A 14,784-nucleotide genomic window follows, 5' to 3' on the forward strand; every position below is an offset into this window, starting at 1 on the left:
GTTCAACTATGCTGTCTACAGGAGACTCACTTTAGATTCAAAGACAAAAAGGTTGAAAGTAAATGGATAGAAAAAATTACTCCATGCAAATAGTAACTAAAAGAGAGCTGGGTTGGCTATACTAATATCAGATAAAACAGATGTTAAGACAAAAATTGTTACTTGAGGACTTCCTAGGTGGTGCAGTGGTTAAGAATCCACCTGCCAATGCAGGGGACACAGGTTTGAGCCCTGCTCTGAGAAGATTCCACATGCTGCACAGCAACAAAGCCCGTGTGCCACAACTATTAAGCCTGTGCTCTAGAGCCCGTGAGCCACAACTATCGAGCCCGTGTCCCACAACTATTGAAGCCCACGTGCCTAGAGCCTATGTGCCACAACAAGAGAAGCCACTACAATGAGGAGCCTGCACAACACAATGAAGAGTAGCCCCCCACTCGCATCAACTAGAGAAAGCCCGTGTATAGCAACGAAGACCCAATGCAGCCAATAAATTAATTAATTAATTATTTTTAAAAATTGTTACTTGAGACTAAGAACATTATATAATGATAAAAGTTTCAATCTATCAGGAAGAAATAACAATTATATACATGAAAGCACCTAACAACAGAACCCCAAAATACATGAGGCAAAATGTGATAAATTGAAAGGAGAAATAAACAACTCAACAGTAACTATGGTTTCCTAACGAGGAAAGGAGTCAAAGGCTTAGGGAGATGAAAATGTTAGAGTGGATTTGTCATTTAAGACAGACCTACTCACCCATCCTGGGAGGTCCCAAGGATATGACTTTCACCATGACTATGAGAAATAAATTTTTGAGGGGAACCCCAACATCCTGGAGTACCTCTATGATTTCTCTTTTCTGTAGATCAGAACTTGTAGCAGTAACTGCTGCCACTGAATTGAGAAACCTAAATGCAACAAGAGTAATTGAATCTGAGATTGGCACATGTCAAGTGGTGGCACTCCAACACCAAAGAAAGGTGGGTGTGGTTACCATAATGGACATCAGAGTCAAAGCACCAATGAGGAAAAAAAAAAGGAGCAATCAGAATAGTCTGACTCACAGAGACCTATGGCATTGGCTAGCTGATCATGGTGTTCCTAGAAGTAAAATAGATGGGAAGCCTACTAAATTCTTATTTGATCTGTTTGTGCAGAAAAATTCTAGGTCAAGTGAACAAAAGTCTAACTTGAATCATAAAAAGAGAGAGTTGTAACGCCTCAGTCAATCCTTAGACTTGATCCAGTTCACAAACCCAGAACATCTTTAGTGAAGGAGAAGCTGAGTCCCCTTGAGGAAGGACCCCTGTACCCTACCAAAAATTTGCATGTTAACCTTTCTCCCAATCTTCTCCAATGAATCTGTGGCCCTTTACCAGGGTGACTGTGCACTGGGGAAAAGGAAATAATTAGGCCTTTCAGGAATACAGTGGCTCTGAACCAACACTAATTCTGGGAGACCCAAAACATCACTGTGGTCCATCAAACAGAATAGGGGCTTATGGAAGTCAAGTTATCAGTGGAGTTTTAGCTGGTCCATTTCACAATGGGTCCAGGGGATCCCTGAACCTATCCTGGTTATTTCCCCAGTTCTGGAAAGCACAATTGGAATAGATACACTTAGCAGCTGGCAGAATCCTCACATTTGTTCCCTGACCTGTGGAGTGAGGGCTATTATGGTGGGAAAGGCCAAGTGAAGGCCACTAAAATTGTCTCTGCCTAAGAAAGTGGTAAACCAAAAATGACGCATTCCTTGAGGGATGGCAGAGATTAGCGCCACCATCAGGACTTGAAAGATGCAATTGAATGCACATCCCCATTCAACTCTGCTATTTGGTCTGTGCTGAGGACACATGGAGCTTGAAAAATGACAGTGGGTTATCACAAGCTTAACCAGATGGTTGACTCCAGTGGCAGCTGCCCTACCAGATGTGGTTACATTCCTTGAACAAATAAACACATTCTCAGTAACTGGTATGCAGCTGTATAGGTGGAAAATGCCTTTTTCTCCATTCTTGTCTAAGACCACAAGAGAGGCCAGCAACACACCTTCCCTGACCTACCTCAGGGGGTTATCAACTTTCCAGCCCTATTTCATAATTTAGTCCACAGGAATCTTAATCACCTTTCCCTCCTTTCACAAGATGTCACCTTGGTCCATTATAGTAATGACATTATGCTGATTGAACCTAGCAACCATTCTGGATTTATTGGTAAGGCATTTGCATGTCAGACGGTAGGAAACAAATCCAACAAAAATTCAGGGGCCTTCTAGCTCAGTGAAATGTTTAGGGATCTAGAGGTGTGGGGAGTGTCGAGGTATCCCTTCTGAGGTGGCTAAATTGTTGTATCTGTCCCCACCTGCCACCAAGAAAGAGACACAAAGTCTCATGGGCCTCTTTGGATTTGGGAGGCAACATATTCCTCATTTACGTGTGTTACTCTGGCCCATTTACCAAGTGACCTGGAAAATCTGCTGGTTTTGAGTGGGACCCAGAACAAGAGAAGGCACTGCAACAGGTCCAGGATGCTGGGCAAACTGTTCTGCCACTTGGACCGTAAGATGCAGAAGATCCAACAGTGCTCAGAGTGTCAGTGGCAGATAGAGATGCTATATGGAGCCTTGGCAGCCCATATAAGTGCATTGCAGCACAAGCCCTTGGGATTTTGGAGAAAAGCCCTGCCATCCTCTGCAGGTAAATACTTTCCTTTCAGGAAACAGCTTCAGGCCTGCTACTGGGCTTTCAGAGAGACTGAACCCTTCACCATGAGCCACGAAGTTACTATGGAATCTGAGCTGCCATCATGAACTGGGTGCTGTCTGACCCATCAACCCGCAAAAATGTGCACAGCAACACTCCATCATCAAATGGAAGGGGTATGTATACAAGATCAGACCCAAGCAGACCCTGAAGGCACACATAAGTTACCTGAAAATGTGGTTCAAGTGCTTATGGTTCCCATTTTGGTTATACTGCCTTCTCTCTCCCATCCTGCACCTAGGGCCTCATGTGGAGTTTCCTATGATCAGTCGACAGACGAAGAGAAATCTTGGGCCTGGATTACAGATGGTCCTGTGCAATATGCAGGCACCACCAAAAATGGACAGCTGCAAAACTACAGCCCCTCTGTGACAGCCCTGAAGGAGAGCCAAGAAGGGAAGTCCTCCCAGTGCACAGAACTTCAACCAGTGCACTTAGCTGTTCATTTTGCTTGGAGGGAGAAATGGCCAAATACACCGATTCATGGGCTGCAGCCAATGGTTTGGTTGGATAGTCAGAGACTTAGAAGGAACATGATTGGAAAACTGGGGACAAGAAAGTCTGGGGAAGACTATGTGGATAGACCTCCCTGAATAGAGGGGAAATGTGAAGATATCTGTGTCCCATGTAAATGCTCCCCAAAGGGTGAACTCAACAGAGAAGGATTTTAATAATCGAATGGACAGGATGACCCATTCCGTGAACACCAGTCAGTCTCTTTGCCCAGCCACTCCTATCACCACCCAATGGACCACGCATGAACAAGTGGCCATGGTGGCAGGAATGGAGGTTATACATGGGCTCAGCCACATGGACTTCAATTCACTAAGGCCAGGCTGGCTGTGGCCACTGCCCAGTGCCCAATCTGCGGACGACAGAGACCAACACTGAGCCCGCAGGCAGCATTCCCTGGCCAGCTACTTAATGGCAGGTTGATTCCTTTGGACCACTTCCATCATAAAAGAAGCAGCATTTTGTTCTTACTGTAATAGACACTTACTCTGGATGTGGAATTGCCTTCTCTGCGTGGAATGCTTCTACCAAAACTACCATCTGGGGACTTACAGAATGCCTTGTCTACCATCAAGGTGTTCCACACAGCATTCTTCTAATCAAGAAACTCACTTCACAGCAAAGGAAGTGTGGTGATGAATTCCTTGGTCTTACCATGTTCCCCATCATCCCGAAGCAGCTGGTTTGATAGGGCAATAAGAAGGCTCAGTTACGGTTCTCAGTTTCCTGTCTCTGACTCAACAGGCAAGGAAGGAGGTTACTGTGCTGCCTGAAGTGATGGATCGTGATGTCCAAGGGGGAAATTAGCCTTCTACTCCACAATGGAGGTAAGGAAGAGCATGTTGGGACCACAGGAGATCCCTGAAGGCATCTCTTAGTGTTACCATGGTCCTGGGATTAAGGTCAATGGAAAACTACAACAATTTAGTTCAGTCAGGACTCTTCAAGAATGATGTTTGGGGTCACCCTATGAGGTAAAGGACCATGACCACTCAGATGCTTGCTGAGGGCAAAGGGAATATGGAACAGGTAGTAGAAGAAAGTAGTCAATACCAGCTATGACCACACAACCAGTTACAGAAGTGAGGACTGAAATTGTCATGAGTGTTTCTTCCTTTTTTTGTTATGTTTGTGTGTGTAATAGCTACATATTCTTCCTTCTCTTACTCTCTTATCATGTAACATGAGATGTATTGACTTTATAGCACAGTATTTAAGTATCGTTAGCTTTACATTGTAGTATTTAACTTTAAGGTTATCAAGGACAAAAGTAAATGTCACCCAAGGACTTTGCATTCTCCACTGGAGAAAGGGTTAGCACATTTTCATTGTACATAGGAAAGTTGTATTGTGTCAGGCAAAATTATGACCTGCTTAGTGTCTTTATTTGAAAATTAAATACGTTTTAAGGAGATATGTATGATTGCCAAGTTGACAAGGGGTGGACTTGTAATTGTTAATTTTGGGGGTTAACGTCACTAGGCCATGGTATCCAGACATTTGGTCAAACATTATTCTAGATCTCTGTGAAGGTATTTTTTAGATAAGATTAGCATTGAAATGAGCCAGGCCAAGAAGGACAAATACTACATGATTCCACTTGTATGAGGTACCGAGAGTAGGCAAATTCATAAAGACAGGAAGTAGAAATGGTGTTTGCCAGGATGCGGGGGAGGGGGAATTCCAACAGGTAGTGGGTTTCTTTGGGGAATGATGGAAATGTTCTGGAATGAGATAATGGTGGTAGTTGCATAACATTGTGAATATACTAAAAATCAATGAATTGTCTACTATTTTTTTCTCTTTTTGGCCTCTCGGCTTGTGGGATCTTAGTTCCCAGATCAGGGATTGAACCTCAGCAGTGAAATCTCAGAGTCCTAACCACTGGACTGCAAAGGAATTCCCTGACTTGTCTACTTTAAAATGATGAATTTTATGTTATGGGATTTTATCTCAGTTTAAAAGTTACCCCCTCCTCAACATTTCGAAAGTTTAAAATATGTCCTCAAATCCTTTGACACTATTTTTTTTGGCTGCATTGGGTCTTTGTTGGTGCCCACAGGCTTTCTCTAGTTGTGGCAAGTGGGGGCAGGGGCTACTCTTCGTTGCGGTGCACGGGCTTCTCATTATAGTGGTTTCTTATTTTGCAGAGCGTGAACTCAAGGCACGCAGACTCAATAGTTGTGGCGCACAGGCTTAGCTGCTCCACAGCATATGGAATTTTCCGGGGCCAGGGATCGAACCCGTGTCCCCTGCATTGGCAGGCGGATTCTTAACCACTGCACCACCAGGGTAGTCTGACACTTTTTTTCAATTGCTCTCCCCTTGATTGTAACTGGACTTAGTGACTTGCAGCTAATGAATAGAAAGTAAAACAGAAAGTGACAGAAGTAACTGCATGCTACTGAAGGAATTGGGGCTTCTGTCTTGCCCTCTCCTGGTCACTCAATCAAGGGGACACAAGCTACCACGTCATAAGGACACTCAAATATTGCTGTGGAGAAGCCTCCAGGGAAAGGAGCTAAGACCTCTCACCATCAGCCAGCATCAGGAGAATTTCCTCTGGCTCCAGCTCTAGCCAACATCTTGACCACAAGCTCCTAAGAGACTCTGAGCCAGATCCACCTGGGCAAGCCACTCCTGAATTCCTGACCTACAGAAACTATGAGATAAAAAGTGTTTATTGTTTTTTAGAACTATTAACTTTGGGTATAATTTGTTACACAGCAATGGATAACTGATACAGACATATAAGATGTTTAATTGCAGGTTAGTTGGTAAAAACAAAAGATTCAAAACAACTTGGGTGTCCATCACTAGTAACAAATGACTTGTCCCAACCTCAGATTGGGTTGTCACACCCCTAAGGTCAAGACAGGCTCAGCTGTCATGGGCTAGGAGATATCCTGGCTGAGGTGCCTCAGGAGGGAAGCTGGCCCTAGAATGTGGTCTGGAGCAGCTGAGCCTTAAGCCCTTCCATTGCACTTTAGTTCTCCAGCAAAGCTGGAGATATGGTAGACAGAATTCTAGACCCAAGCCTTATCCCCCCTTTCCCTGTTACCCCAAGACCTTCCTTTCCCTTCCTCTGATGGAGCCCTTTTCACAGCCAGCATTTGTAACCGAGCAGGACCCTATGGGGCCTTCCCAGGACAGACCCCCTCCACCCCCCGCCATGTCCTCTCCCTGCCTCTTGTCTGTAGAAAAACCTTTAGCATCCTAGGCCTTCCCTGAGTTCCAAAGAATAAATTTAATCAGAGAAATGAGAAAATGCAGCTAGAAAGGAAAATCGTCAAGCAAGACAAAATAGTAATAGTTTAGTCATTAAACAAAGTCAAGGACTTTTAGTTCCTCCTCAAGGGCTATAGGTAATATTCTGAGCCATGTCCTTTGAGCTGTTTTGCAGATACTGAAACTCATACCAGGTGGAAGAAGTTAACCGCTCGCTACCCACAAGCACATAGACCCCCAGACCAGTTGAAACCAGATGGTTGATGATGTTGACACTCGATTACCTCACCACCAGCCAATCAGAAGAATGTCCACGAGCTGATCACACACCCCACAACCGCCCTTCCTCTCTCTGTCTTTAAAAACCTTTCCCTGAAAGCCATCAGGGAGTTCAAGCCTTTTGAGCTTTAGCTGCCTGCACTCCTTGCTTGGCACCCTGCAATAAATGCTGCACTTTCCTTCACCACAACTGGTGTCAGTAGATGGGCTTTACTATGAGTGGGCAAGTGGACCCAAGTTTGGTTCGGTAACACATTGATCATAATTGTAATTAAATTATTGTCAGTGTGATTCTTTGTTTAATGTACATTATTTTAGGGGAGAGGATACTGTGGGTGCCCCACACAGATCTCCTTTACTGCCTGGTGTGCCCCTACCCCAACAGCTGCAAATATTGTCTGCTAACAGCTCACAGCCACCTGTTGTGGATTGCCCTCATCTGAACTGCCTCACAAGGGAGGTGATGCCCCCCCAAAACACACACATCCTAAGGAAGCCCACACCAAGGACCAACTGGCATGGGGAACCATAGGCCAGACATCTTGCACCAAAATAGGACCAACTTGGTGTTCATCATGCCCCAGGGTCCCCCCTAGATCAGTGGAGGCCTGACACCAGCTGAGCCCACTTCCTTGCCTGCTCCTTCCCTAATTTGTCTGGCATCCTTCACTCCCTCACAAGTTTCCCCCAAACTCTCGCAACCTTGAATCTCCATCTCAGGCTCAGCTTCTAGAGTACCCAATCCAAGTTGGGTCAGAAATCAGTTCTCTGAAGGCAGGAACTATGCCAGTCTCATTCACTGCTGTATGCCCAGGGCCTAACACAAGGCTGGGCACACAGTAGGTGCTCAATAAATATTTCAGTGGCCAAGTTGTGAACCCACATTACTGCTTGGGAAGAACAAGGAGGAGTCCTATTACCCAAGTTTATAGGTTGAAGGGGTGGCTAAAAAATCATCACATTTTTTCAAAATCTTTCATTCCCAGTCATCTCTGGCACGTTTCTCCTGCAAACTCAAGATCCAACCACACCTTCATATGCTTTGAGCATATGGAGTCCAAGGGCTCCTTGAAAAAGAAGGCACATTGACCTACTTGTTTCTTTTGTTGCTTGTGCTTTGGGTGTCATTTCCAAGAAACCATTGCTAATCCAAAGTCATGGAGATTAATCCATATGTTTTTTCCAAGAGTAGTATGATGTTAGCTCTTACATTTAGGACTTTGATCCATTTTGAGTTAATTCTGTGTATGGTGTGAGGTAGGGGTCCAGTTTCATTTTTTTTGCACATGGATATCCAGTTGTTCTAGTACCTTTTGCTGAAGAGACTAGTCCTTCCCCCTTGAATGGTCTTTGCATCTGTTATAAACTGAATGTTTGTGTCCCCCCTAAATTTGTATATTGAAGCCCTAACCTCCAATGTGATGGTATTAGGAAGTGGGGCCTTTGGGAGGTAATTAGGGTTTGATGAGGTCATGAGGGTGGGGCCTGAATAATGGGGATTAGTACCCTTATAAGAAGACATACCAGATATTCCTCCCTCTCTTGCTTGCTCAGTCTCTCTCTGCCAGGTGAGGACACAGCAAGAAGGCAGCCCTCTACAAGCCAGGAAAAGAGCTCTCACCAGGAACTACATTGGCTAGCATCTTGATTCTGGACTTATAGGCTCCAGAACTATGAGAAATAAATGTCTTTTGTTTAAGCCACCCAATCTGTGGTATTTTGTGACAGCAACCGAAGCAGACTAAGATAGCACCCTTGTTAAAAATCAATTTATCGTGAATGTATGGCTTTATTTCTGGATTCCCAATTCTATTCCATCGATATATTTGTTTATCCTTATGTTTGTACCATGTTGTCACGTTTACTGTGGCTTTGGAATAATTTTCAAAATCAGGAAGTATGGTTTTCCAACTTCGTTCTTCTTTCTCAAGGTTGTTGTTCGGGGGGAGAAATGTCTATTCAAGTCCTTTGCTCTCTTAAATTGAGTTACTTATATTTTTATTATTGAGGTGTAAGAGTTCTTTTTGGATACTGGATACAATACCCTTGTCAGATACATGATTTGCACATGTTTTCTCTCATTCTGTGGGTTGTCTGTTCATTTTGCAGCACAAAAAATTAATTTTTTAACTTTTTTTTAAAGAATTGAAAGCAGAGTATTTTTATTATTAATTTATTTATTTATTTATTTATTTATTTATTTATGGCTGTGTTGGGTCTTTGTTGCTGCATATGGGCTTTCTCTAGTTGTGGCGAGTGGGGGCTACTCTTCATTGCAGTGTGCAGGCTTCTCATAGCGGTGGCTTCTCTTGTTGCAGAGCACAGGCTTTAGGTGCATGGTGGTCTCAGGAAGTTGTGGCTTGTGGGCTCTAGAGCGCAGGCTCAGTAGTTGTGGTGCATGGGTTTAGTTGCTCTGTGGCATGTGGGATCTTCCCGGACCAGGGATCCAACCCATATCCCCTGCATTGGCAGGCACCACCAGGGAAGTTCCCAAACGTTTTAAATTATGATGAAATCTAAATTATCTATTTTTCCTTTCGCTGCCTGTGCTTCTGCCATCATAGCTAAGTAACTGTTGCTTATTCAAAGGTCACAGATATTTATTCCTATATGTGATAGGGGTCCAACATTTTTCTTTCACATGTAGATATCCAATTGTCCCAGCACCAATTGTCGAAAAAACTGTTCATCTTCCATTGAATGGTCTTGGCACCCTTGTCAAATGCCTTTTTAGTATATGTGTGCCATACAATATTGGGGACAAACTTAGGTTAAAATTTTTTTCTATGTTTATCTGAAATTCAGATTTACCTGGGTGCCCTGCATTTGTATGTGCTGAATCTGGCAACTCTATACTGGCATCTAGTGGGTAGAGGCCAGGGATGCTGCTAAACATCCTACAACGTTCAGGACAGCCCTCCACAAAAAATGAAATCTTATCCAAAATGTCCATAGTGCTGAGGTTGAGAAAACCTCGTGTGAAACAAGCACAGGGATAGCATTCACTTGACAACCAGCACCGCAACAACACTGAGAGTAGGTGGGATCTGCCCATTTTCCAGGAGTGGAAACTGAGGCTCAGAGCAGGTGAAGCAAGCATGGGAAGCCGTGGGGGTGGGGCTGGGAATTCACCTGGATTCTCTTTAAAAATCATCCAGGAGGGACTTCTTAGGTGGCACAGTGGTTAAGAATCCGCCTGCCAATGCAGGGGACACAGGTTCGATCCCTGGGCCGGGAAGATTCCACATGCCACAGAGCAACTAAGTCCATGCGCCACAACTACTGAACCTGAGCTCTAGAGCCCTTGAGCCACAACTACTGAGCCCATGTGCCACAACTACTGAAGCCCGTGCACCTAGAGCCCGTGTTCCGCAACAAGAGTAGCTGCCATGAGAAGCCTGTGCACCACAACAACAAAGAGTAACCCCCGCTCGCTGCAACTAGAGAAAGCCCATACAAGCCCCCCAAAAAAGACCCAATGCAGCCAAAAAAAAAAAAATCATCCAGGAAAATCTATCCCAAAAGGGACAAAGGGGCTCTTCAAAGGGGCCTGGGCTGCCCCTTGTGGATGCAGGCACCTCAGCTCAATCTTCAAGGAGCCCATCCCCCGCCGCCCCCCCACCATCTTTGCCAAACACAGCCTGAGAAGATCTTGGGCAGACCTCTACTCGATATTCTGTAATAACCCATATGGGAAAAGAATCTGAAAAACAATGGATATATGTATATGGATAAATGAATCACTTTGCTGTATACCTGAAACGAACACAACATTGTAAATCAGCTATGCTCTAATATAAAATAAAATTTCAAAAATCACACACCACCCCAGTGTGCTTCTTTAGGATGTCATATGGAGAAGATAAAAAATAAAATAATGCTTGATCTAGCCACATTTTCATCACTGGAGGGTCCATGCCACTCTCGTTTACTTGGTTAGTAGTCATTTTTAAAAACATACAAATGGGGAATTCCCTTGGTGGTCCAGTGGTTAGGACTCCGAGTTTTCACTGCCAGGGCCAGGTTCAATCCCTGGTCAGGGAACTAAGATCCACAAGCCATGTGGCACAGTCAAAAAAAAATGTTTTTCAATTAAAAATAAAATGAAATAAAATAGCCGAGGAGCAACTAAGCCCATGCACCACAACTACTGAGCCTGCAAGCCACAACTATTGAGCCTACATGCCACAACTACTGAAGCCCATGTGCCTACAGCCCATGCTCTGAAACAAGAGAAGCCACTGAACTGAGAAGCCCGTGCACTGCAACAAAGAGTAGCCCCCGCTCGCCACAACTGGAGAAAGCCCACATGCAGCAACGAAGACCCAATGCAGCCACAAATTTTAAATAAATAAATTAATTAAATGTGTGTCCAAACCAGAAGTAATCCAAATGTCCACCATCAAGGGAACAGATGAACACACAGTGGGATATCTCAGCAATGAAAAGGTGTGACTTGTTGACTCTCTAGCAACAGGGATGCCCCTCCAGCCCATTATGCTGCGTGAGAGAATCCAGATGCAAAAGGCTGCATACTGCATGATTCCTTTTATATGCCATTCTAGAAAGTGCAAACTAATGTAAACAGACAGAAAACAGGTCAGGGCTTCCAAGGGGAGGGGTTGGAGGGAGAGAGGGATGACAAAGGGTGGGAGGGAACATTTAGAGCAATAGGTTTGTTTTTTTTTTAATTTTTAATTTTATTTATTTATTTATTGCTGCTTTGGCTGTTTTTTGCTGCACACGGGCTTTCTCTAATTGCTGTGAGTGGGAGCTGCTTTTGGTTGCCCTGCGCAGGCCTCTCAGTGCAGTGGCTTCTCTTTGGCAGAGCACAGGCTCTAGACACGCAGGTTTTGGTAGTTACAGTGCTCGGGCTCAGTAGTTGTGGCACGTGGGCCCTAGAGTGTGTGGGCTTCGGTGGTTGTGGCACGTGGGCTCAGTAGTTGTAGCACATGGGTTTAGTTGCTCTGCAGCATGTGGGATCTTCCCGGACCAGGGCTCCAACCCATGTCCCCTGCATTGGCAGGTAGATTCTTAACCACTGTGCCACCAGGGAGGTCCCTTGGGTGAGAGTTATGTTCACTGTGTTGATGTGGTGACAGTTTCACTGGTGTAGACACATATCAAATGCATCAAACTGTGCACATTAAAAATGGGCAGATTTTGGTATGTCAGTTATAACTAAATGTTCCTGCTTTAAAAAGCAATGTCCATGATGGTATTATATGAAAAACATGTGTGTGTGTGTGGTGTAAGAAAAAAACATAACAAAGGAATTCAAAGTTAGGACTCACAGACACTTGTATGGACATGTTCACAGAAGCCCTATTCACAATACCCAAGAGGGGGAAATTACCCAAAGGTCCATTAGTGGATGAATGGATAAACAAAATGTGGTCCATCCAAACAATGGAATATTACTCAGCCATGAAAAGGAATGAAGCACTGATTCATGGTGCAACACCAATAAACCTTTTTTTTTTTTCTGGCCGCACCATGCAGCATGTGGGGCCTTAGTTCACCGGCCAGGAATCAAACCCGCGGCCCTTGCAGCGCAAGGATGGAGTCTTCACCAATGAACTGCCAGGGAAGTCCCTACATGGATAAACCTAGAAAACATTATGCTGAGTAAAAGAAGCTAGACCCTAAAGGCCACATGATTCTGTTTCTATGAAATATCCAGAACGACCAAATCCACAGAGACAGAAAGCAGATATCAGAGATTAACCAGGGGGTAGGGGAGGGGGAGATGGAAGTTATTGCTTAATTGGCGCTGGGATTCTATTTTGGGAGATGAAAGATTTTGGAAGTAAATAATGGTGATGGTTGCACAACATTTCATGAATGTACTTAATGCCACTGAACTGTACAGTAAAATGACTAATTTTATGTTAGGTATATTTTTTCACAAAATAAGTCTAAAAAGATAAAATTCAATTAAAAAGAAAGATACAACACATGGCTGTGTTGATGGGTTTGGGTTAACTAAGGCAGGTCTGGATTTACATCCCTGTCCTGCTATTGGCTTGCTGTGTGACCTCTTTCAAATGTCCTGGCCTCTCTGTGCCTCACCTGTGAAATAGGATTCTAGCGGCCCCAATACCCCACAATGTGTTACTTGAAGGGCATAGGGCAGTATCTGGCCAGCAGCCATCTAGTGCCAGTTCTCAGTGCTCTTTACTTCGTCTACATTTTCACAATTCATCATTGAAAATTAAAAAAAAAAAAATTATTTCAAACTGTGCCGAAGTCCCCTCAGGCCTCCAACCACAGCCCAGGCTGGGTCCCAGGAAGATCTCAGCCAATCCCAGGTCTGTCCCATTTAACGCAGCATGGTCGCACTCTGGAATTCACCCGCCAGTTCTGAATTCACAGCTCTGCCCCATGTCCTGGTCCAGCCCCTCCTTGAGTTCCATATCAGCCTCTGAGTCCAGGAAAATGGAATTCTTCTCTCGTACCAAGAGAGGTCCCTCGAGGGTAAGCAGCGGCCGTGGCTACTGCAGAGAAATTCCACGACTTTGGAAAAAAGACGTGTAGGATCTTAGCTTTCCCTCAGCCCAGCTTCTTAGAAACCCCATCTGTTGGGCTCCCGGCTCCCACAGAAGTGGCCCTCACCAGCCACGCCTTGCTGAGATGCGGCCAACCCAGGCTGACTGCAGACCCCATTCGGGGCTCTCCCTGGGAACAGTGCGCGCTTGTGGGTTTCTGTGGGCCTCTCTCGCGGCCCCATTCTCGCTTCAAAGGAGCCTCTTGTGGGACACGGATATGTGGCCAAAGCCCCGGCGATGCTGGTGGGGAAAGAAAAATAGGCATGTGTGTATATTTTAGAGCCTTCCACTGCTCTCTGAACAGCCTCTTTGAAGGTGACGATAGGTCACAGCAGGCCTTGGGTGGGGGGGACGGCGAGTGGCCACCTTGATTCTAATTTAACCACAGGCTGCTTTTTGGGGGGATATGCGCGGGTGTCTGGAAAGGTGGGTTTTTGGCCTGGCCTCAAAGCTCTGGTTCCCAAAGAGACTCAAAGCTGCTATTGTGGGTGGCGAGGCTCCGTGGTAGAAGTCAGCCCTCAGGGACCCCCTTCTATTCCCACACCAGCCTGCATGCTGGGATATATTGTGGGTGGAATTTCGCTGTGGCTGTTCTAGAAGGTGTTGGGGTGGGAAACTAAATAACACCTCCCATTGGGCCCCGACACAGGTCACTCTCCCCAATTCACAGATAGCTATGTGGCCTCTCATAGCAGGGAGATGGATGATAAGTAGAAGTCATCAGAAATCAGTAGCTGGTGGGGCTTTCCTGGTGGCGCAGTGGTTAAGAATCTGCCTGCCAATGCAGGGGACATGGGTTCGAGCCCTGGTCAGAGAACGAAGATCCCACATGCCGCAAGGCAACTAAGCCCGTGCTCCACAACTACTGAGCCTGCGCTCTAGAGCCCACGAGCCACAACTACTGAGCCCACATGCCGCAGCTACTGAAGCCCGTGTGCCTAGAGCCCGTGTTCCGCAACAAGAGAAGCCACCTCAATCTGAAGCCCACGCACTGCAACTAGAGAAAGCCCACACACAGTAATGAAGGCCCAACACAGCCAGTAAATAAAAATTTAAAAATAAATAACTAAATAAATAAGTGTATTAAAGAAATCAGTAGCTGGTGTGGTGTGTGAGAACGGGACTGCGAGATGCAAAGGAAAACGGACCACACCACACCCGCTAGGAGGGCCACTATCCAAAATGGAAAATAACAAGTGCTGTCAACGATGTGGAGGAGGGACTTTCCTGGTGGTCCTGTGGCTAAGAATCCACCTTCTAATGCGGTGACGCGGGTTCAATCCCTGACCAGGGAACTAAGATCCCACATGCCGCAAGGCAACTAAGCCCGTACACCACAACTATGAGCCTACGCGCTAGACCCTGAGAGTCATAACTCTTGAGCCCACATGCCACAACTACTGAGGCCCACGTGCCTAGAGCCCGTGCTCTGCAACAAGAGAAGT

Source organism: Hippopotamus amphibius, chromosome 15 (genome assembly GCF_030028045.1).
Source record: "Hippopotamus amphibius kiboko isolate mHipAmp2 chromosome 15, mHipAmp2.hap2, whole genome shotgun sequence".
Classification (NCBI taxonomy): Eukaryota; Metazoa; Chordata; class Mammalia; order Artiodactyla; family Hippopotamidae; genus Hippopotamus; species Hippopotamus amphibius.